The 25,066-nt window shown below is 41.1% G+C and overlaps 1 long non-coding RNA gene across 2 annotated transcripts in view; it reads right to left on the reverse strand.

The window, feature by feature from the left end:
• Positions 1-25,066, reverse strand: part of LOC120401819 — a 56,256-nt gene that overhangs the window by 14,685 nt on the left and 16,505 nt on the right. The window contains exon 3 of one of the 2 annotated variants that reach the window (XR_005596762.1): positions 3,504-3,715. This is a non-coding gene — a long non-coding RNA (uncharacterized LOC120401819). Of the gene's footprint in view, positions 1-3,141; positions 3,716-25,066 lie in introns of those variants that run through there. The other variant, XR_005596761.1, reaches the window with a different exon arrangement.

Below are 25,066 nucleotides of genomic sequence, written 5' to 3' on the forward strand. Positions count from 1 at the left end.
ACAAAGGAGCAGCCTCTGCCATCCACCAGAGCTGGTGAGATTAGCAGTCTACTCGCACAGAGAGCTGCCTGCTACCGAGTTGAGCTTTCCCCCTTTTGACTTCCACTCCAGATATGACTTGTAGGGACCACTCCAGCCCAGAGCAACTCTTTAACCCCTTCTTCTCTGTTGCGAGTTTACACACCCCATCACATGTCCCTCTTTTATTCTTTATTAATCAAGTCCTGTATCAGCTGCTCCATTATTTTGCCCAGATCAGTGTCAGGGTGGCATGCCAATAATTAGTTGGGTCATCCCACTTAATCTCTTTAAATATTGGCACAGCATTATCTTTCTTTCAGTTTTCTGGAACTTCCCCAGTGTTCCAAGAGCTCTTGAAAATTAACATTAATGCTCAAGAGAGCTCTTTGGAGGCAAGTTATATGAACCTGCTGATTTAAATATGTCTAACTCTAGTAGCTGCTGTTTAACATCATCTTGAGTTACTATTGAAATAAAGTGTTTCATCATCCTAAGAGCGGACAACATCCTGTTTTCCTCCCATATGCACAAAAGAAATATTGATTGATATGGGTTTTATGTTTATGAAGTAAACAAACCCTAAAATGTACTGTGCACTATGCAAAGGACAAATAAGGATAACTGTGGAGATGATCTACTTTGACTTCTGCAAGCCTTTGTACCATACAACATTCTGATTTTAAAAAGACCATATAAAATCAACAATGATATTCAATGTATCAGTTATTTGGAAGAAAAGAAGACAATTTCTGATAAAAGTTATAGATGGGACAAAGATTGGTGGAATGTAAGTAATGAAAAGAATAGAATTTGCACTCAACCCTGACCTATCAAACAGAACACTTTAATATAACCAAATGCATGAAAATGGATCTAGGAGCATGCAGGCTGAGAAGGTACACTTTATTACAGGATGCACAGGTGTATCCTGGAAAGCAGTGACTCTAAAAAGAATTTATGAGTCATGCTAGATAATCATCTGAACATGAGATCTTAGTGCAATGCTGTCACTGAATATTAACATGATCCTTGGACATAGTAGGGTTATGTTGATTAGTAATAAGGAAGTGATATTATCTCTATACAGCGCTGATCAGTCCACTATTAGACTACTGAGTCTAGTTCTAGTTTCCCCAACTTTGAAAATTTGGTGAGGGTTCAGAGAAAAATTAAAAGAATGAATTAAGCTCTGGAAAATTTGCATTATACCTCACAACTTAAGGAGCTAAATCTATTTTGCTTTATGTAATTAAGGTTAAGAGGCAACTTGATCATGGTCAGTATATCCCTACAAAGGGAGAAAATATTTGAGAGTACAGGGAGCTTTAATTTAAAAGAAAAAGGCATAACATGGTTCAATGGCTTAAACCTGAAACTAGAAAAATTCAAACTGGAGATTATATGCAAGTGTTTAACATTAAGGATAATCAACAACTGGAAAAGCTTACCAAAGAATATAGTAAGTTCTCTATCATTTAAAGTCTTTAAATTGAGATCAGATGTCCTTCTAAAAGATATGGTGTAGTTCAACCAGAAGTTATTTGGACTGAAGAAATTACATACTGAAATCATCACCACATACAGATCTGCACTTACACTCATTGTAAATCTGCGTTATTTGCTCCTGTTTTCTGCCAGTAGAACAGATCTGTTTTAAGGAGGGACTTGAAGGAGCAAAGGGAAGAGGCACTGTGTGCCAGACCAGGAAGAAAATTTCAGCTTTAGGCCTGTTAGTGAAAGAAGGAAGTAGTCTGTTATGTGGCCAACATGGAGCAGAGTGAAAATGAGATAGGTAGCAGGAACTGTACTCCGTAGTACTTTGTAAACAAAGACAAAAATATATACATAATGAGACAGGCAAGAAGAAGCCAATTAAGGGATTGAAGAGGACTGGACAAGCTGTAGCAACTGACAAACTTACATAAAAATGGCCACATCGGGTCAGATGGTCCATTTCTCCTAGTATCCTATCTCTGACAGCAGCCATTACCAGAGCATCATGGGGTGCATACAGAAGAGACCAGTTGGAGTGATCCACCCAGTCTTCCCCTCCCAGCTTCTGGGAGTCCATAGGTTAGGGTCTCCCCAAGCATAGGTTTGCATCCCTGAGCATCTTGGCTAATAGTCATCGATGGACCTATCCTCCATTAACTTATTTAGTTCTCTTTTAAACCATTATATTTTCGGCCATCACAGCATACCATGACATTGAATTCTACCATTAATTGTACATTGTGTGAAAAAATACTTCCTCTTGTTTGCATTAAACCTCCAGCCTTTTCATTTCATTGGGTGACTCTTGGTTTTTGTATTGTGGGAAAGGGTAAACAACACTTCTCTATTCATGCTTTCCACACCATTCATGATTCTACAGACCTCTATCATATCCCCCTTAGTTCTCTCTTTTCTAAGATCAACAGCCCTAATCTTTTTAGTCTCTCCTTGTGTGGAAGCCATTCCATATCCTTAATCATCTTTGTTGCCTTTCTCTGAATCTTTTCCAGTTCTAGTACAAACTTTTTGAGATGTGGTGACCAGAACTGGACATAGTATTCAAATTCTGGGCACATCATGAGTTTATTTAATGGGATTATGATATTTTTGGGCATATTTTCTATCCCTTTCCTAATAGTTCCTAACCTTTTTGACCACTGCTGTGCAGTGAGCTGAAGTTTTCAGATAACTATACACAGTGACTCCAGGATCTTTCTTGAGTGGTAAAATGCCACGGCTCTTGTCCACACAAAGACATTTTTGAAAGATTTCCCCTACCATTCCATTGAACTGATGTTACCAACATTAGAAGCCCTAGCACAGGCAGCACTGACCTCATGTCATCTCATCATACTGGGATCAATATCTTATGTACATCATTCCATTAACTGTCGGTGGCCTTTCATAGCAGAAACTTAATGTGCATGTTATATTTCATTGGCATGAAACAATGTATTGTTAGGAATATTTTTTAGTTACTATGGTTACACACTAACACATGAATAAGTGCTGGAATCCCCTATTTTTGGTCAAACCATATCCCATTTGAGAATAAATGAAGTCAAACATAGCTGTCATAGTACAATTTGTATCACTTTGCAGAAGATTTTCTGGTTTCAGGTGTAATCTGCTCTGCATCTCTCAGATGAAGAGATTATTCTGTTTGTGGAAATATACATTCCTAAACTTGGCCTCAGGATCAAACTCATACACAGAAGATCTTTTACCTCACGGAGGCAGGTCCCATTTTGTCATCAATAAATATCTGCAACATTAAATAGTAGTGCAAACAACCAGTGCTTACACTGTACAGCAAACAGTGTTTTAGAGACTAGGAATTAATCTGTGTACTGCCCACAACTAGCATGCTTTCTGAATCTTTAGTGCCTTTACTAGTACAGCATTTCCACACTTTTTGTGCCTGCTAGTGTCAACTAGAGACAATCTCTTTCATCAATTACAACGGTATATACAACATCTTTTCTCACCCTTACGTTGCCACACAGATGTTTTTTACTTTTGATTTCCAAGTCCCGGAATAACAGGAGGAAAAGAAGGTCATTTACATTTTCCTAGGTATGCAGTCAGATGTGATTTGCTTTTGCATTCACTTTCTATCCTTCCTTTTCTTCACAGTTGACAGCATAGACTTGAAGTGCATTGTCAGATGTAATGAACTGGATCAAAAAGGACAGAAAATCTGTGTGAAAAAAGGAGATAAAGAGATAAAAGGAGCTGCTACAGAGAAATATAGTGAGCAATTTCAAATGAGTATGTGAGGACTGCTTTGCCTTCATCCCCATTACCCCACCAAAATCATGGGTATCAAACATTATGTCAGACATTTAAATTATTTAAGTTAATTTAGGATTTTATATGCTCTTAATGGTTTCATACTGGGTGCAGCACTTTTCATGCCAAGAACGGGTTCCTGAAAAAATGCCCCCCTATTTCCTAGGTCAGAGGCTGCTGTTTGTATGGCTTTTTATTTATTTACTTAATTAACTAATTTCCAATTTTCATATTCAGCCTGATCCTGCTGGGCTTCCACAAACAGAATTTCCATTGACCTCAGTGGGAATTATATATGCAGAGGATTTGCAAGATTAGGACCATCACATTGCAAATGATGGAGGGAAAATTATTTTAAACAAAGCCAAATGCTGTAAATCTTTACCTACAAATTAAAGGGATCAATTTGGAAAGAAATAGCTAGTACTTAGTAGTACTGTAGTTAGTACTAGCTCCAAACAGCTCAAAGTACTAGCAAAGTGCTATGTCACATTAAGCAACTCAAACTCTTTGTTCCAGTCTACCTATTTCTAAAATGCATACTATAAAACCTGCTTGCCTCTGAGAGGGGTTGGGAGGCCCAGTTCCAAAGTGCTTTGGAATCCTCATATGAAAAAGTACTATAAGAGTGCAAGGCAGGATAAAGAACATATTATCACCTAAGTACCTAGTCACCTAACTTTTATTTTAATGTTAGGCACCTGAGTACTTCTGAAAATCCCACTAGGCACCTATCTATATCCTTAGAGATCTGGCACTTAACCACTGGGAACTGGATTGAGACCAGAAGAATCATCTCCACAGAGTCACCAAAAGTTGTGACAGGTTCTATCGTCTTGGACTGGAACCGGCACCATGGAGGTAGACAGCTCAGTATCCCAACAGAAATCCCCATAGCTAATCAGCATTTAATAAAGATGTGGTCTCACCTCCAAAGAATGTACATTTAGGCTCTGCAACTGGTGAATCAGAGCCACAGAGTTCTAGTCTCAGGAAGTTAACTGCAGGACCAGGCTCTAAATGATGTGCATATCTTAATGAGTCTGTTATTCTTGTATCAGAACATTTTCTTTATTACAAGTACTTCAAATTTAGGACCTGATGCTGAAGCCCTGATTCCCAGTGAAATCAATGGAAGTTTTCCCTGAGTAAAGACTATCAAATTGGGCCCATCACAATGAAAAACCCACAAGAGGACTCTTTTCCGGGGTATGAAAATGAACCTGAAACCATTAAGGGATTTATCTTTGTATGTCATATCAAGTGCATCCTGTTGTTATTCAACACTACAGACACAAAGCTGACTACATAGAGAAGATGTGAACAATTTTTCTTTCCAAAGCACAACATTACAAAACCAAATTATTCTCAGGTGCAGTTAGCTGATCCCATTTCATTGTGTAATGATATTGGGATTTTTACAGGCGTCTGGGGCATAGCACCTTGTTGTGAAGATAGAAGAAAGTGTATAAACAAATATATTTTAGACAGACACCAAACTAACAAAGAAAAATGTTGAGGTTTCCAGGAACAGACCCAGATTCTCAGCTCAACAATCAGTTGAAGAACTGACACAGAATTGTTATTTTTAACTAAACGAGTGCAGAGCTGTCAAAGATTTAGCATGTGCAGATTCTCTTTTTAAACTTTGTGATTATCTGATCCTGGAGTAAAAATAGGTTCTCTTTTATAGGGCAAGATATAATGTCTGAAAAGGGGCTACATTAGGAAAGACTTTTCCAGCCTATCAAGAAGAGATGTTGATTCAAATTCTTCTCTGATGTAAGTCTATTGAAATCAGGAATTACACTGTGGATAAATGTGCTACATTAGTGTTTTCTGCTAAATGATGGTTTTGATTGCCTGGCTCAGATAACTAACCGGCATCAGTTCAAGAAAATAGTTAAAATAGAACAATTGATCCAGAAAAGGCCACTTATTCTAATTTTTGATTTGATTTTTTTTAAGATCATTCCAGCCATGATGGAAAAACTTTATCAGAGGTGTGTGTTTTGTGGTATGTAATAAAATGTCTAATCTAATCGCCCTTGGCAGCTCATTTCACACCTTAGCCCTACTCAACCAAAACCAGCTTTAACACGTTTTACAGATTAAAATTTTCCAATCACACATTCTCACCAGTAAGATTTAAAGAGCTTTTTGTACCTAGAGGGAGGGTGGGCTTGTGGTTAAGGCACTGACCTCAGGCTGAGGAGATCTGCATTCAGGTCCTGCCTATGCAAAAGACTTCCTTTGTAACTTTGGGCAAGATGCTTAATCTTTGTCTCAGTTTCCCAGTTTATAGTGGAGATAATAGCAGTTCTTTTTTCTCTCTACCTCCCTATGCCTCTTAGTCCAATTAGAATCAAAGTTGTTTAGCACAGGGATGGTTTCATACAAGTTTTGTACATAACCTGGTACAATGGGGCCCCAAACACCATTGGGGTCTAGGTAGAACCATCACATAGACGACAACAATAAAAGCAACCACCACTATGTAGGACAGTGGGGGGAAAGCAGACAACTGCATTACATCCACTAGTGATGTCTCCGTGAAGATCTAATTTATGTTACAGCTCTTAAATATATGATTGAGTCTATATATGAATCCTAACATATGTTAGGTGAATAGGTTCATAAAATAGAGTTCATTCTTCCTTAATCATGACTGCACCAGGGCCCTACTTAGCTGCATCTCTTTATTTGGATTCAAGAAGGAAAAAAAATCACTCTCTCTAAGTCCTTCATATTCTGGAAAGCAGTCTCTTATTCTTATTTCAAATGACCTAGCTGTTGTGCTGCAGCAGCCATTGCAGAGTGCAGTGCCATGACACCACTGTCATCTATTACTTTACATCTCCTCCTCCACCACTCATCCATCTTCAATGGTCTTTAGACCTAGGCTGCATTCAAATTAGATGATCTAAGGACATTTCGAAAGAGTTTACTGTATGCAGTCAATAATAATGAAAAGATTTTTACAGTATCCAACAGCACAGGTGTTTAAACTCTATGGAATGTAACGTTTATTGCTACAAGTCAGACTTCAACTCATTGTTCCATTGTTATCACAGAAATCAAATTTCCATTTCCTGTTGTTAGCCTGAGATATCCCAGAAGCTTACATGCCTTTGCTAAAGCTTAGAAAGGTCACATTTTTCTTATTTTGTATGGTGAGTGGCTTACACTGACAGAAAAAGGGTAAGGCCCCTGCATTTTATTTTTACAGTGGATTTAGACAGCTAGTTCAAAAGCGAAGGCCCCAAAAGTTTGTAAAATATTTTGAAGAAGTGAAGTTCTGTCTCATGCAGTCTCTCTCTGTCAGTGCTAAGTTATTAAAAGTGAATATACACAAAGTTGTAAACTAGGGTTGTTGCCATGTTCCAACTTTGGACCTTGGTAAAGAATTTCATCAAATGTCCTGCAGTCTCCAACTTTTTCATATTTGAACTCTACCTGTTTGTAGGATACTAGAGGAAAGAGATTTTTTTTCTGTGTCACATTGGTATGATTGTACCAAGACCACCAATCAAGGAAGGCCCTGAAGTGGGACTACTACTTGTGTGATCTTGGCCAAGCCAGTTAGTCTATGTGCCTCAGTTCCCCAGGTGTAATAACCAGGGCCAGCTCCAGCTTTTTTGCTGCCCCAAGCAGTGAAGTGGGGGAAAATAAGCCACCATCGGTGGCGCTTCGGCGGTAGCTTAATTGTGCTGCTCCATTCTTTGGTGGCACTTTGGCGGCAGCTCAAAGAGGAAGAGAGGGACTGAGGGACCCACTGCCAAATTGCCGCTGAAGACCTGGACATGCAGCCCCTTTCCATTGGCCGCACCAAGCACCTGCTTCCTTTGCTGCTGCCTGGAGCCGGCCCAGGTAATAACAGGAATACAAAAGGTGGGAGAAAGGAAGTATGGGTCTGTCTTGTTCAGTTAAATTATAAATTCTTCTTGGCCATTCACTGGAGAAGTGAAAGGACAACACTAGTACCACAACTGTCATTCCTAAGAGCGACCAAGGAACAACTGTCTTCAAGGAATGACTTGAGTGAATCTCTCCATGTGGACACAGAAGCAGAGAAAACTGATGGTAACTGTGAAAGTTTAACCTGCATGCAAGCCTCAAAAGTTGGCAAAGGTGATGCCAGAAAAATACAGTAGTACAGGAATCCTCTAAATGTAAACAAGTAAGAGAAGGAAGTGGTTTAAAATAAAACTGCCTGCTGTGGAAGAGTAGAATGTTGCCTAATAATTTTCAAGACTACATAGTTACTTGAAATTAATTGGGGTTCATTATAGGAAGAGAGCTGTTACCAGAATGCTCTACATCTGTATTATCTAAATAGTTAATAGATAAAGGTGCCTGTAGAAGGGGCTCAGTAATATGTAGTATAGTTCCTGGGTTTGGCAGGACCTATACACTTGTGTATACACTGCAAATGGCTTTTTCCAAGCAGCTCTTTACACTATGTACAGTATCTAGCACAATGAGGCTCTGGCCTCAGTTGGGGTCTTTAGGGGCTGTTGTAAAACTCCTAAAAATATAATAGACTCTCCCAAAATCTGCAAGTCTTTTCCTGTATAGATGAAAAAAATGAAAGGGCAATTCTAAATTCTGGACATTGAAATGGATTTAAGGAAGCATTAAAAAACTGTCAAAGAATCTTCTCTTCCATCTAAGTAGTTCTTTGAGATCTAAAATGCTAGAAGCTATACAAATGCAATGCAAAGGCCTACAAATATTAATGAACTAAGCCTCCCAACACTCTGGTGAGGTAGATATAGATACCTGGAGTAGGGAGAGGGTGTTAAATTACTTGTCTGGTGTCACACAGCAAGTAGAGTTTTAAATTCAGAGATCACAGAATCATAGAATATCATGGTTGGAAGGGACCTCAGGAGGTCATCTAGTCCAACCCCCTTCTCAAAGCAGGACCAATCCCCAACTAAATCATCTCAAATGTCCTAAGGAACCTGGATACCACCATGAAGAGCAATATTTAATTGACAGGAGAGCAAATGAGAAATCTTGCTGGGTACCTGAATGACTACTATAGTATAGTATCTGAGCAATTAGGAACATACGTGGTAATATGCAGCTATATCATTGATTATAAATAGATGGTTCAATGTTGCAGAAGGAACCACTTCAGAGACTTTCCTGGGATGTAGAGTACCTAATGTCTGCGTGATGCCGTGGGACAATGAAGCTGGATGAATGGATAGCATATTGAACTAAACTTCCTGTGCAAGATTTAGATGGTGCAATCCTTGGAATAGGGACCATATCTTCCTTTGTTTGTACAGAATTAGTGTAACCTCAGTAACAATTTTGTAAAACTAATGTAAGTGTCAAGTAGAATTCAAATGCTCTCCTTGCAGAACTGTTGAAACATACCTGTTTATAGCAACACTCTGATCGGTGTAATTAATGTGAAGCTATGAAGACTTTCTGCTATTCTGTTCATCTATACAGAGTTTATTTCAAAGATGCATTTAAACGCATTCTTAATATATCATTTCCCCCAAAACACTGTTTTGTTTCAATAGGTGTTTTATTCTTAGTAACGACAGATGCCTAAGTGGTTTGTTGAGTAGGGAAGAGCCTATAAGATAAACACCTGTGAGGAAATCCTGGTCCTGCTGACCTCAATAGGAGTTTTGCCATTGACGTCAGTGGGGCCAGGATTTCACTCCTTGACCCTATGTGCCATAGCTGTCTTTTATGACTCAGGTAACATTACATATCAATTACAAATGTATTCAGAATCTTTCATCCAAAGATGACACAGTACATGCCGGACTTTGCAGCTACAGAGGAATTTTAAGTAGGCCAAACCTCATACATTGTTGGAATTCAGCTAGACAACCAGGCCTAACGTTCCATACACTTGTAAAAGTGCCATAAGAAGGCAAGACCTTGATTTTACATCTCTTCTTAAAGACAGCAACTCTAGCAGCACAGTGCCTCCTGACACCGGTACTTATCCACCATTGATTCCAGAACAATATTTATTAAATCACTAGCAGTAAAGAGTTTTTTTTCATGGAAGAATCTCATCCAAACATTGACCAAATTCAAACTGGCTCATTTGTGAGAGTGGAAAACAAAAACTAACATCACAAAGCTAAACCTAAACTAACATCACAGCTAAACAGAATGTATTTTGGAGGAAATAATTTGTGTATTATTTTTTAATTTCAGAAAAAATGCCATGTTATTTGATTAATATATTTTCAAACTATTTGACCATCTATGTAAGCCATGTACCTAACAGAAAAGTATTATATATAAAATAATTCATTCAGATAAATATTGCAACATTAACACAGTTCTGGTGTTATTATTTAACCAGTTCTAATCACTGTTCAGTCTATCATATTGCAGAAGAAGTGAGGTCAGTGCTGTGGGCTATATTTTTAAGTTATGTTGGTTTAATGATGCTCCAGTGACTAGGGCAGTAACCTGTGACTGAGGTTCAGGTTCTAATCCATGGTCTGTCTGATTTCCTGTTTGACTTTGAGCAAGTCACTTAGTTTCTCTGTATCTCGGTTCCCAATCAGAAAAGTAGGAATAATAGTAAACAGAGATGAGGGTCTACCTATCAAGGAAGGGAAGAGCATATTTGGATACTGACTGGCTAACCTAGTGAGGAGGGCTTTAAACTAGATTTGATGTAGGCAGGTGACAAAAGCCCACAGATAAGTCTAAAACATGGAGGCCTGGGAGAAGGGTCAGAGTCTGGGGCAGCAGGGGCCATTACAGCAGGAATAAGGGTGGGACAAGAGAGAACATGGGAGGAATGTATACTAATGCGAGAAGTATGGGGAATAAGCAGGAAGAACGTGAAATGCTAGTTAATAAACAGAACTATGACATAGGCCAATGGGGGCTGTGGGAAATGGTGCGGGCTGAGGGATGTGCTGGCCACCGCCTCCCACTGCCCCCATTGGCCTGGAGCGGCAAACTGTGGCCAGTGGGAGCCATGATTGGCTGAACCTGCAGACGCAGCAGTTAAACAAACCAGCCCGGCCCGCCAGGGTGCTTACCCTGGCAAGCCGTGGCCAAAGGTTGCCAATCCCTGATCTAGATAATACTTAGTCCTACCATGAGTGCAGGGGACTGGACAAGATGACCTCTCAAGGTCCCCTCCAATCCTACAATTCTATGATTTCCTAATTCACAGGGGTTTTGTGAGTGCTAAGATAACATGGTAAGGGGCAGGTGCATAAAAGTACTTAAGATTGACATAAATCTAGAGCAAAATCATTGTCTCAGTGTCATTGCCTTGATTCCAGATTGCTATAACAAAGACCAGAATCAAGTCCTGGGTTTTATTAAAATAGAGATGCCCATCAACAACTCTGTCTGTGTTGATGTATTGTTGGCCCATTGTCCCTGCCCTTCCCCATTGTTTAGAGCTGGCTTCCAAGACAATCTCTCCAAGATCCCTCTTTCAAAGGGTCCAATGAGGGAGCTGTTAAATCTTGCCCATATCCAGCAGTTCAGAAATCCAGGATATACCTCTGCTTAAAACCTTTTAAAACAGAAAGAATATTGGATAATAGGCAGGTCTCACATTTTGATGCCCTTCAGATTTAATTTAAAATGTCTCTAATTGTTCTCTTGGTCCATTGAAGGTAGGGCAAGGAGTAATTGGCTTAATCTGCAGCCAAGGAGATCTAGGTTAGATATTAGGAAAAACTTTCTAACTATACGGGCAGTTAAGATCTAGAATAGGCTTCCAAGGGAGATTGTGGACTCCCTGTCACTGGAGGATTTGTAGAACAATTTAGACAATTTAGGGATGGTCTAGGATTACTTGGCATGCCTCAGCACAGGGGGCTGGACTTGACTTTTCAAGATCCTTTCCAGTCCTGCATTTCTGTAATTCCAAGTCAGCTCTGCAAGGAATTAAAATTGAGCATTAACAGAAAAAAACAACAACATGATTTTCTCTGAATAGTCTACAAGAAAGTATTTGCTAAAGAAAAAAATAGTTCGAACATGAAGAGCTGCATGCATGACACTGAAGTAACGTGTGTTTTTATCTAATAGATCGGAGACACTGTTCAAGAACATCCCATCCTCAAACAAACATTAACCACATACGGTAATGCCAAGGTCAGTGTGACCATGATCTGATCATAAAAGGCCAGTCACATCATTTCATTTTAAACTGCTACTTAACTCAGTTGTTCCCACCCCGTTTCCATTGGACTGCACCCTGGCCCTATGCCCTATGTTCCCTGGAACCACGTCCTGACACAGCTGCCTCTGTGTCCACATTTTCTATCCAGTTTTCTCTCTCCTCTTCCATCTATAATTGTCCTTTTGTGTATTTTTCCTTGGTTTTTCTTTTTCCCCTCCCTCAACATGTTTTTTACTCTTGCCCTTCTCCCTCTCTCCCGCCTTCAATTCTGATAACCTCTCTCTTTCAGTTTGTTACATCTACTTTATTAATGAACCTCATCTGAAGACAATCAGCTGAGTAGTTTTGCTTGTAAATCCAGTCTTTAGCCATCTCACTATATTCAGTTTGCAAATGAAAGCTTGTAATGTGCAAAACTCAGCTTATCAAACAACACCAAACACAGAAGGAAGATGTGATCACGGTGAAATTGTAATTCTGGCATTAAAGGATGGGTTGGAAAATTTGGCTCTTTACCATGAGTTCAAAAAGTGATTATTGAAGAATCACAGTGAATGGATTTTACTGTTCATTATATATATTTATGCATGCCCCGGACCCGGACCCTGGAGTTCGCAGGACTGTCCAGCAGCCCCGGACTCCCAACTCCCCAGGGTCCGCTGGCATCCCTGACCCCAGACTCCAGCCACACAGGGCTGGCCGTCCAGCCCCACCCCTGCCACACTGGGTGGCGGGGCAGCCCAGCCAAATCCCTCTGCACCAGGCAGCTGGGAACCCAGCAGACCCCGGCACGCAGGCCAACCTTTAGCACACAGCTGAGCTGGGCCAGGACTGTATGCTAATTGGGCTGCGGGTTGAGAACTGCTGCTATACATATCAAAATTAGCAATTGTTTCAGTCAAAACAAAGAAAAAAAAAGAAAGTGTCAGAATGGTTCATTTTACAATTTTCAAATCAAAACATTTTGGTTTTTCAGGCTATATTCAGAAGGGGAGTTAGGCACCACTGACAAAACAGGAAAAAAACCTGGTGACAATACTGACCCCCATATCCAATAGCCCAGTGGTTAGGACACACACCTGGGATGTAGGAGACTGTGGTGGAGATGCCAATTCCAAATGCCCCCTCAGGTTTTTGTGTGGCACTGCAGCATCTCTGCCTCAGTTTCCCCCATGGAATCTTCAGCACACTTCAGTTATGGTTGTGACTTAGCCCTCCTGCCCAGTCACTGCGAAAATTCTCACACACACCCCTTCTGGGGTAATGGAGTCCCCAAGTCAAAGCTCAGCATAAACACTAACCAAGAATCTTCAGCCCCACTGGGCTCAACTTTCAGCTCCCTTCCTTTCAGGAGGTCCCCAGCTACAGCAGATTGCCTAATTCCGACCAACAGGGTACAGGTACCAAAAATAAATAAATAAATAAATAAAATAAAAAACTAATAGCTTGCATCAGGCCTACCTTCCTGCAGATAGGTCCTGGCAGATCAGTCTTCAGTCAGCTTCTGGCCCCAACTGGGCTTTTCACACAACATGGGAGCTGCCAGCCTGTTCGCCATCCCTATCATTCCCCAGCTGAGATGACTCTCTTTTACTTAACCACCCCTTCCAAACCTGACAAGTCCTGCTGGTGAAGCAGGGCAGGACTGATTAAACCCAGGGCAGCTTCCAAGACAGTTTGTGGTTTGTATATATACCATCACAGGGACCTAGATTTGAATCCCTGCTCTAAAGCAGGGATGGCAATATGGTTGTCCCTGAATGGCCCAACCATCAAACTATAGAGTTATTCTCACTTCTCTCTGGCCCAAAGAGTAATACTTTAAAACAGGGATCGGCAACCTTTGGCACGTGGCCCATCAGGGAAAGCATCTGGCAGGCTGGGCCGGTTTGTTTACCTGCCGTGTCCGCATGGTTAACCGATCGCAGCTCCCACTGGCTGCGGTTTGCCATCCCAGGCCAATGGGGGCTGCGGGAAGGGCATCCAGCACATCCCTCGGCCCATGTCGCTTCCCACAGTCCACATTGTCCTGGGACAGCGAACTGCCGCCAGTGGGAGCTACTATCGGCCAAACCTGCAGACGCAGCGGGTAAACAAACTGACCCAGCCTGCCAGGGGCTTTTTCTGACAGGCTGCATGCTGAAGGTTGCCGATCCCTGGTCAATGGAAAGACTCCCATTGACTTCAGTTGACTTTGGATCAGGCCTATGGTGATTGTCTACTATGGGGGAGAGATCATCAGATATTTTCCAATGAAATTTAATATTGCTGATTGATTGAAGAGAAGTGTTTAGGCAAATCTATTACAGTTTCAACACAACTTTTGTTGAAACACAGCCAGATTTGTTGGAGCCTGCCTTCCCTGGACCCCCAGCTGGAGCTGAGGTTCTCAAAGGTACTTGGCTTTCCAGCTTGACAGAAAGAGCCCTGGGAGCCCCAGCTACAGCCAGGTCTCTTGATACTGCTAAACTCTCCTCTCTGCTGTTCAGTGATCAGCAGCAGTAAAACCGACAAAAATGTCAATTTCACATATTTCTATTTGGGAACGCCATGCTATGATGTTTCCAAAACAATTTTTTTTTGGGGCGGGGAGGGTAGCTCAGTTTCAGAAAAGTTATAATTTTCTCTCATTCCAAATGGGAACAAAAGCAAATCTAAAATACCAAAATTACTTGCAACTCTCCCACCCCCTGCTCTACACAAGGGTTCTTAATTTTTTAGCATCAACTATATTTTAAGAGAGAAATCTTGTAGATGTCCTATTTGCGATCAAACAGACCATCTTCCATGCCCTCCCCCTCCATAGATCGAACCCTGTGCTCGCTGAGTGTGGATCAGAACTACAAGAATTATTTCAATATACAGGTATTATTAGGAAAGTATATCATGTATTTTAACAGATTCTTAATGAAATTTAGCATCTGGGTCAAACAACCAGCTTTCTCTCTGAAGACCACCAGTAGTCTACAAACCACACTTTGGGAACCTCTGCTGGACATGTATTTGAATTATTTAAGCAACACCAAGGAGGAAGTTGTTTAGGATAATCCAAGCAGCTGTGACTAGGAGTAATCAATGAAAGCGAAGAAAAGAAAAATGTAGTCTGAACAGAGTCAGAGTTCAAGGCCAGAAGGGACCACTAGATCATCTAGTCTGACCTCCTGTATATTACTGGCCACCAACACCACCCAGCAGTTGCACACTAAGCCCAACAGCTGAAATGAGACCAAAGCAAATAAGGCCCAGCGGAGACTAGAGTAGTACACGCCACAAGCAGAGAACAGGAGTGACCGAGCTGCACCAGTGCTAAAGGCCTCTGCAATGGCAGGGAAATGATTTAGGGCTAGTCTACACTTACCAGCCAGGTCGACGCGGTGAGTTTGACTTCTCGGAGTTTGAACTATCACGTCTAATGTGGACGCGATAGTTCGAACTCCAGAAGCGCCGCGGTCAACTCCGGTACTCCACCACTGCAAACGGCGGTGGCGGAGTCGACCTTGGAGCCGCGGACTTCGATTCCGCGGCGTCTGGACGGGTGAGTAGTTTGAACTAGGGTACTTCGAATTCAGCTACGCTATTCACGTAGCTGAATTTGCGTACCCTAGTTCGACCCCGCTTCTTAGTGTGGACCAGCCCTAAGTGAGATATACACAGATAATCCTGGCAAGTGACCTGCACCCATAAACTACAGAAGAAGGTAACCCACCCCCACTACCTACAACAGGAAACAGATGCTTGATTTCCCTGTCACTAACACCAGTGGAAATCAAGCTTTTCCAGTTTTTCCCCAAATCAGCAGAGTTTTGCCCATTGCTGCCTAGGATATTCCCTGAAAATTTGGAATTGAATAAATAAACGATGCCACAAACCTTCAGTCCAGAGCGTATGCGATTGCTAAGGAGCCAGCAGAATTATCTTTTTCAGGCAGGTGGTGAGAAAGGTAGGAACACAGTCTCTATCCTGAACCCAAACACCCTGCCCCCCTGACATGGCCCAGCTGAGGATCTTACAGCACTTTCCTGGCTTGAGGAAATTCATCCTGTCGTCCTCTTTGTCTAACAGGAGACAAAGGGAAAGAAAACTCATTACATCCAGTTCCTGCTGGCTTGATCCTCTTCTGCTCCCCCTCTTGGTCCCTGACCTCCGCACCACCCAGGCTTGCAATGTGCATATTGCCTTTTAATCCCCTGCCAGAGAGGAGCTGCTCTGGAATCTTCTCTGTTCTCCATCTCCACTCCTGCCCACTCCCATTAGCCCTGCTCCCTGCCTTGGTCAGCTCTCCCCTTGCTTCTCACAGTGGCCTCCTCTCTGGCCTTGTTGCCTCCCCTTCACTCCCCTTCAGCCCAGGCAAGGTGCTGCTGCTAACGTCACCTTCCCCCTTCTTCCTCCCCACTTCTGCCCCAGCACTGCTGTGCTCATGTCATCCACTTTTTCCACCCTCCCTGCACTGCCCTCCTGAGTCTCCTGCTACACGTTCAGATTTCTCCTCACCTGGCTTCTCCCTATCATCTTTTGGGCCCAGGGACAGTAGCTTCCCCTCACCCACTAACTGGACAGCATGGCACAACCTGGCCCCAGAGAGGAGAAGAGGAAAGAGTGACTAATTGCAATATGGCAACAGAGAGCTCAGGAAAGATAAAAATGGAGAAGCATCCCATAATAATGAAAGATTTATGGGATTCAAAGGATGCTTTTAAGTGATGAAGCAGAGACTAACACAATCATTACTCAGAAACAGCGAGGAATGAAAATCTACAACCACTTTATTCCACAAGGTTAGTAGAAAACATCTAGTTATACTGGCATTAGATGGTAAATAGCATATGTTGTAGCTCCATGCTATGATAATTATTTTAATTTTACTGAGTGACTAAAGCATTACTAATTAGCACGTACTATACTATTCAAGCTTGGGTTCCCAAGAGAGACAATACAATCAGAAGGTAGATACAGTAAAACCTATGAATGGAGGTAAGAAAATGTGGTCGTTGGTCACAGATGACAAGTTGTTACTCTTCACAGTTTCTTCACAGTAAATTATAGGGGAAAAAGTTCCATGGACTCTGCAAGTGGTCGCTCATGACAGGTGGTCCCTCTTCTATCACACTTACCACCGTAATATCCAAGTGCTTTCCAGTAGCAATGTGACTAACATCTGTCACATGTTTGTTCTCTTATCCTTTCCCCAGGTGGAGGAAGAACGTGAGCTATAGAGTGTTTTGTTATTAGTTTGCAAATGTCACAGCAGAAGTGGGTTCACCTAGACTTTCACTCAATGAGTCGTTCATGGTCGCTACATAAAAAAACATTCAGCAAGAGATGATAGTCAGCAGGTGGAGTTTATGAGGAGAAAAAGACTTACAACAGTGAAAGGTAATGAGCTAAAAAACAACAATGTGGCACATTAAAGACTAAGATTTATTTGAGCATAAGCTTTCATGGATAAAAAACCTCACTTCTTCAGATGCATGGAGTGAAAGTTACAGATGCAGGCATTATTATACTGACACACAAAGAGAAGGGAGTTACTTCCCAAGTGGAAAACCAGTGTTGACAGGGCCAATTTGATCAGGATGGATGTAGTCCACTCCCAATAATAGATGAGGAGGTGTCAATTTCAGCAGAGGCAAAGCTGCTTTTGTAATGAGCCATCCACTCCCAGTCCTTATTCAAGCCCAAATTAATGGTGTTAAATTTGCAAATGAATTTTAGTTCTGCTGTTTCTCTTTGAAGTCTGTTTCTGAAGTTTTTTTGATCAATAATAGTTACTTTTAAATTTGTTATAATGTCCAGGGAGATTGAAGTGTTCACCTACTGGCTTTTGTACATTACCATTCCTGATGTCCGATTTATGTCCATTTATTCTGCTACATAGGGACTGTCCAGTTTGGCCAATGTATATGGCAGAGGGGCATTGCTGGCACATGATGGCATATATCACATTAGTAGACGTGCAGGTGAAGCCCTTAATGGTGTGGCTGATGTGGTTGGGTCCTCTGATGGTGTCACTAGAGTAGATATGGGGAAAGAGTAGGCAACGAGGTTGCCATCATGTACCAGCAATGCCCCTCCGCCATGTACATTGGCACATGATGGCAACCTCATTGCCTACTCTTTCCCCATATCTACTCTAGCGACACCATCAGCATCCTGGTCCTGGGTCGTCGGGGGGGCTCCTCTGGTAGCTGCCTTCTCAGGACCAGCAGGGCAGCGTTCAGCACCCTGGTCCTGGGAAGTGGGAGAGGTTCTTAGGGGGGTCCTCCTCCTGAAGAGCTGGAAGGATGTTGTTGCTCCTGGATGTGAGGTCCCAAAGAGCCGTTCTTGTGGTGCTAGGTCTCCCTGCAGAGGTATCCACAGGGGTTTTCTTCAGCCAGGTGCTGATTTTTTCATCCTTGCTGGTGGTCTGTGTTTTCCGTGAGGCAGTAAGGGTGGTCTTTGAGATGGGTTTCCGCTGAGCTTTCCGAGAAGTAGAGGATGCAGGAGCAGCAGCAGCCACCAAGAGTGCAGCTGAGGGTATCTCAGAAGCAGAGAGAGGATTTTCTTCCAAAGTAGGAGCAGCGGAGTATATCTTCAAAGCAGCATCATTTTTTTCAAAAATGGCAGCAGGAGAATCCATCTTCAGAGCAGGTGTTACAGACATCCATCAAAAGAAATTAAACTGATAAGAACAGATATAACTTAGATTTTTTTTTCACATCTTAGCTCATAGAGCCAAGAAGCTTGATCTTAGCCTTGTGCTTCAGCCCCCTAAATAATTTTTGTTGCCCTACGCTGGACTCTTTCCAATTTTTCCGCATCCTTTTTGTAGTGTGGGGCCCAAAACTGAACACAGTACTCCAGATGAGCCTCACCAATGTTGAATAGAGGGGAATGATCACATCCCTCGATCTGCTGGCATTGTCCCTTCTTATACAGCCCAAAATGCCATTAGCCTTCTTGGCAACAAGGGCACACTGTTGACTCATATCCAGCTTCTCGTCCACTCTAACCCCTAGGTCCTTTTCTGCAGAAGTTAGTGTTTGGTCAATGTGTTGCGGATGGATCCCCGCTGACCCAGTGGCGGGACACCCCCACCCCTCCCTGCCACTGTCAGGGCCCTGAGCTTGAACGCAATGGAGTCAGGTGAGCCTGTGTTCCCATACCCCTGCCAACCTGCCTCGGGGTGGCAGAACCCCAATAAAGTTCTAAGGAACCTTCTTGGTGCTCCCCTGCCGGAGAGGCTTGTCATCGATTCCTACCGACACTCCCCTGCCTGAGGAGTGCATCACACACTCTTACCAACATTCCCTGGCCTGAGGGGCATGCCACGGACTCTTGCCGGCACTCCCCTTCCGGATGGGCGTGCCACGGACTCTTGCTGGTATTCCCGTGTCGTGCCAACTGTGTTGGCACACCTCCCTCTGCTAAGTCACCGTCGACAGAGAGGTGTGACCCAGGGCCTTTCAGTGAGGCAGTAGCTCCCCGCTGCCCCCCAGCAGCTCGGCGGACTGACTGAGACTTTGCTACAAAATACACAGTGTTGGTGTTGCCTCACCCACCTTGTCTCTCTAATAGTATGAAACAGTCCTAAAAATTGACAATATGTTTTAGAAAAGATTCTGACAGTTGTAATTCAGAATGGTTATACTGATGAATACTATATTTTCAAATCACCTCATGACAGATCACTAATAATGCAAGACATTTTACATAGGACAAAGTTATAAACATAAAACCATTTTTCTGCAATAAATCCTGATTTCTATTCAGATAAGTTCTTACTATCCTTATTTGTTTGTTCTGCCTTATGCTAATGCATCATAACCATTGCACATTTGAATGCACATTTATGTCCATAAGTATGTAATATTGAGAAAGTTAGTAGGAATTTTATTAAGGTTGCAGAAAGATAGATTCTTGTTTCATTCCTTAAATGTATTACACAACCAATTATGCACTGATTATTTGTTTTTAAATATATAAATGAATCTGATTTGCTGAACACATTTCTTGCTGTGCAGGATGAGTTTGATGTTCAGTACATTTTTTTTTCTTGAATACATTTGACTTTCCTCAAATTTGTCTGTTCTTATTGACTGCTTCTGGAGATTAGTTTTTGACTGATTGTTCACTCTCAATGAAATCTAAAATTGCATGGGGCAAATCCTGCACAGTAAATAAGGAACCCTATCATTCTGTGAAATTGTTATGAAAGAAAAAACAATCAGTTAATGGTATAGCTGGGAGTGCGTGAAATAGTGTTTGATGGGATAAATTTAATGACTGGAATATTGGTATAGAGGGGTATAGCTTGTTCAGAAACACAGGCAGGGGGAAAAGGGTGGAGATTACACATTTTACATCAAGCATATATACACTTGTTTTGAGGTACAGAAGAAGGTGAGCGGCAGACCAATTGAAACTCTCTGGGTAGAGATAAAATTGGAAAAAATAGGGGTGATATCATGGTAGGGGTCTATTACAGAGCACTAAATCAGGAAGAGGAAGTGTATGAGGCATTTTTAGAACCAATAACAAAAATATCTAAAACACAAGACCTGGTAGTAAAGAGGGACGTTAACTACCTAGGTGTTAGTTGGAAAAGTAATATGGAAAATACAGAATTTTCAATAAGTTCTTGTAATGTATTGGGAACAACTTTTTGTTTCAGAAAGTGGAAGAAATAACCAGGGGGACAGCCATTTCAGACTTGATTCTGACAAAAAGGGAGGAATTGGTTGCAATCTAAAGATGGAAAGTAATTTGGGTGAAAGTGATCATGAAATGACAGATTTTGTGATACTAAGGAGAAGAAAGGAACGAGAGCAGCAAAATAAGGACAATGGACTTCAAAAAAAGTCACACTTTAACAAATTCCAAGAACTGGTAGGTAAGGTCTCATGTGCAGAAAATCCAAAGAATAAAGGAAGTCAGGAGAGTTGGCAGTTCCCTAAGGAAATAATATTACATGTACAAACTATTCAGAGAAAAGGACAGATAAGAAGAATAGTAAAAGACCAATAAGGCTCCATCAGGAGCTACTTAATGGCCTGAAAATCAAAAAGGAATCCTATAGAAGTGGAAACATGGACTACTTGCTAAGGAGAAGTAAAAGAATAGCACAAGCATGCAAGGACAAAATCAGAAAGCCTAAGGCACACAATGAGTTACAGCTAGCAAGGCACATAAAAGGAAAAAAGAAGAGGTTCTTTAATTATATTAAGAGCAAGAGAGACTAGGGAAAGTACAGGTCCTCTACCTAGCAGGGGAGGAGAGCTAGTAACTGATGACATCAAGAAGGTTGAGATGTTCAATGCCTATTTTGCTTCAGACGTCACTAAAAAGGTTGATTGGGACCAGATAATCAACAAATAACAATTATGGGAGAAGGAACACAAGCCAGAATAGGGAAGGAATAGGTTAAAGAATATCTGGATAAGTTAGGTATATTCAAGGTGGCAGGACCTGATGAAATTTATCCTACAGTATTTAAGGAACTAGCTGAAGCAATCCCAGAACCATTAGCAATTATCTTTAAGAATTCATGGAGGACAGGTAAGGACCCAGAGGATAGTACTTATCTTTAAAAAGGAGAACAAGAGCACCTGGGGAATTATAGACTAGTTAGCCTAACTTTGATACTTGGAAAAATATTGGAACAAATTATTAAACAATCAAGAGGAATAGAAAGGAATAGTCAGCATGGATTTGTCAAGAACAAATCATGCCAAACTAATCTCATTTTATTTGTGACAGGCTTACAGGCCTAATGGATGGGGGGAAGGAGTAGACATAATATATCTTGATTTTTAATAAGGCTTTTGACACAGTCCCTCATGACATTCTCATAAGTAAACAGGGAAAGATGGTCTAGATGAAATTACTATCAGGTGGGTGCAAAACTGGTTGAAAGACCATAAATTAAGAGTAGTTATCAGTGGTTTGCTTTCAAACTGAGAGGGCAAATATTGTGGGGTCCTGCAGGGATTAGTCCTTGGTGCAATATTAGTCAATATTTTCATTTTTGACTTGGATAATACAGTAGAGAGTATGCTTATAAAATTTGCAGCTGACACCAAACTGGAAGGGGTTGCAAGCACTTCAGAGTACAGGAATAGACTTCAAAATGATGGACAAATTGGAGAATTTGTCTGAAATCAACAGGATGATATTCAAGGCAAAATATTTCTCTAAGGAAGGAAAAATCAAATGCACAACTACAAAATGGGGAATAACTGGCTAGGTGGTAATATTGCTGAAAAGGATCAGGGGTTATAATGGATCACAAACTGAATGAGTCAACAAAGTGATCCAGATGTAAAAAAAGTTAAAATTTGCTTCTCATGAATTTTCACACTAGCAGTGATTGAGCTTATGCACGGTACACATGAAAGAGTTGCAAACACAAAGAATAATTGAAATTAACTTTTTTATAATTATAGTAACACTTTACATTAAGTTTTCACTTATAAATGAGTAATAGAGGATTTAAACATGTTACAACATAAGTAGTATGTGTTATGGATGGCTATCAGCACATTGGTGGAAAGTGTTATACATGGTCATAAGCAACATACTGACCTGCTGAACTGTATAACAGTCTATAACAATAGATAAAAATATTGATGAATCATTTATTAATTCTTTATAAAGTATTTATAAATCTAACCTTAATATTAAATCTAATCTATCTATCAGATCCATAGTCCCCTTTTTGGAACTGATCAGTGTCATACTAGCCATTCTAGAGGAAGATATAGTCCCTATCCTAGAGAGCTTAAACTGTAGGAAAAAACTTGGACAAATATTTGAATAGTTAGCTCAGCTATATTTGGCACTTACATACCAACTTTAGATGGATTGAACACTGTAATCAATAGTATTTATACCATATTCAGAAATTGGAAGGTTATTAAGATGTTAGAAAATGCAATATTCTTTCCTGTAAATGTATTCTACAGTTTCAATACAGAGCAAATTATGTTTAGCTTTCTGTAAATATTTTTCATAAAATATTATATTTGTATCCAAAAGGGAGAAGGTTTTCTGAAAGCTGACATTTTGTCCTGTTTCTGACAAACTATGATTTAAGTAATGTGCTCTTAACTTGAATGAAACGCACTTTGATTTAATTTGCCTATTCTAATGTGCTGCTCTGGGAAATTAATTTCTGATTGATTGGTCCCTCACACTGATATATTAGTTAGCATGGGGAAAAGCTTGCAGAGCAAGTAAGGAATATTTTATATGGATCTTTAATTAAGGAGAAAGCAATTAATCCATGGAATCAACTAGAGATAGAATAGCCAGTTTTAAGATTGTAACACAGACAATGGGAAGAGTTTCTAAGTTAATACATTTTTGGCAATTAAGTGCCTAAACCCCTTCTGAAAATGAGATTTAGGCTGCTAAACCAGTTAAGCTTTGCAATGCCTAAATAGCTTTAAAAATCTGGGCCTTTGTATTGTTTGTCCAGCTTTTCATTTCACTGATTTGATTGTTAGTTATTATTATTACTGTAAATTTTATTTTCCCCGCCACACTCATCTTTTAATCGTAAAAGAAAACCCAAAACTTGGACTTACAAAACCAAAAATTGGACTTCTGAGGCAAAGGATGCAGTTTAAACATCTGGAATAAGTATATTGGACAGGGAAACCATATTAGAGATCAGTTAGGTAGCTCTCAGTCAGCTTAGCTGAATTTTATGGGTCAAAATCTGCCCTTCTTTATATCTATGTAAGCCACCGGCCAACCAAGCCATCTTCTAGTTCTATGGCTGACCAGTATAGATGTTAGTAAATTTTATACAGGTTTAATATTGCTGCATACTTTTTGAGGAATGAAGGAGCATTTTAAATGTCAATATTTCACATGTTCTTTTTCCTAAGGAGGAAAGGTCCACAAAGTCTCTTTCATAAAATATTCACAATTGTTGTATGAAGTGCATTGAAATTACAGATAACCTTTCTAAATGCTGGAAATAAATATTGGTTTTAACTTTCTTAACTACTTATCAAATTTGACACCACCCCCCAACTACTATTGTTAGGCCAGATTCTGCCTGCAAGTACACCGTGCATATGGGAGGAAAAGAGAAGATCATCTTACTCTCTCTTTCTTGCTCTCTCTCAGCCGCCCCGCCCCCCTTTTGTGGCCTACATAAGGACCAGCGGAAATAGCAGCTGCTGTGATTTAAGTACAAGGGTGGCTTTGTTCCTTTTCCCTTAGCACACAAGATGCCCAAATCGAGTAAACAGACAGAGAACCATAGTGATGCTCAACCTATGTACTAGTCAGCACAGCGGGCTCTCTGTGACGGGAGGAGAATAAACACTGTGGCGGGAGGGGAAATGGACATGATACCTTATGCATTGTTTCTGCCTTCCTGGGAAGCATCCTGCCATTCCAAGGCAGAAATCTTCCCAATGCTTCCTCTGGGGCAGTGCAAGTCTGCACTATCTTCACAGTGTGTGTGTGTTGTGTATGTCTAAAGGGGCCCATTGCCTTCTCTTGTCAGGCCTGCTCAAGTGTTTGCAGTTGTTATTCTCCAATGGCAGGGCTGTAAGGACAATGACCAAGATCCACAAAAGAAATTAGGCACCCAAGTCACAGTTTTAGGCACCCAGCTTGGCTGCCACCTAATCCTGTAGGCACTTAAAGTCATTCTACACCTACATTCTCACTGTAAAAATTGCCTTGGTGCCTACGTTTCTGCCTTTGGGCATGTGAATGGCAGCCTCACTCTAGGCATTTGGACTCCTATCTCCTGCCTAAGCCCGAGAGCAATCTACACACCAGGGAAAGTTTGGCATTCATCCATCTATCTTGCTTGTGGGGCCTATTCTAGTAGATGTGCTCAGAGGCTCAGTTCAGGTCAGTCACAGGGTGATATTGACCCTTTAAGAAAGGAGAAGAGCCAGTGCACCTGTGCCTGCTCAGCTGTCCCCAGTTAGATTTAAAAGAGGGCACTTCAAACCTTTTGTTACCCACACCAATTTAAAGCCCTGTCCTCTGCAATGACCCTTTAAGGGTTAACGGGACCTTTCCCCGTGAAAGAGCCTTCTCACAGTAAAACCCTCAATCTGTATTTATTAGCAATCAGCAATTCATCAACAGAATACCCACACCACT

The sequence above is a fragment of the Mauremys reevesii genome, linkage group 3 (genome assembly GCF_016161935.1).
Source record: "Mauremys reevesii isolate NIE-2019 linkage group 3, ASM1616193v1, whole genome shotgun sequence".
NCBI lineage: Eukaryota > Metazoa > Chordata > Testudines > Geoemydidae > Mauremys > Mauremys reevesii.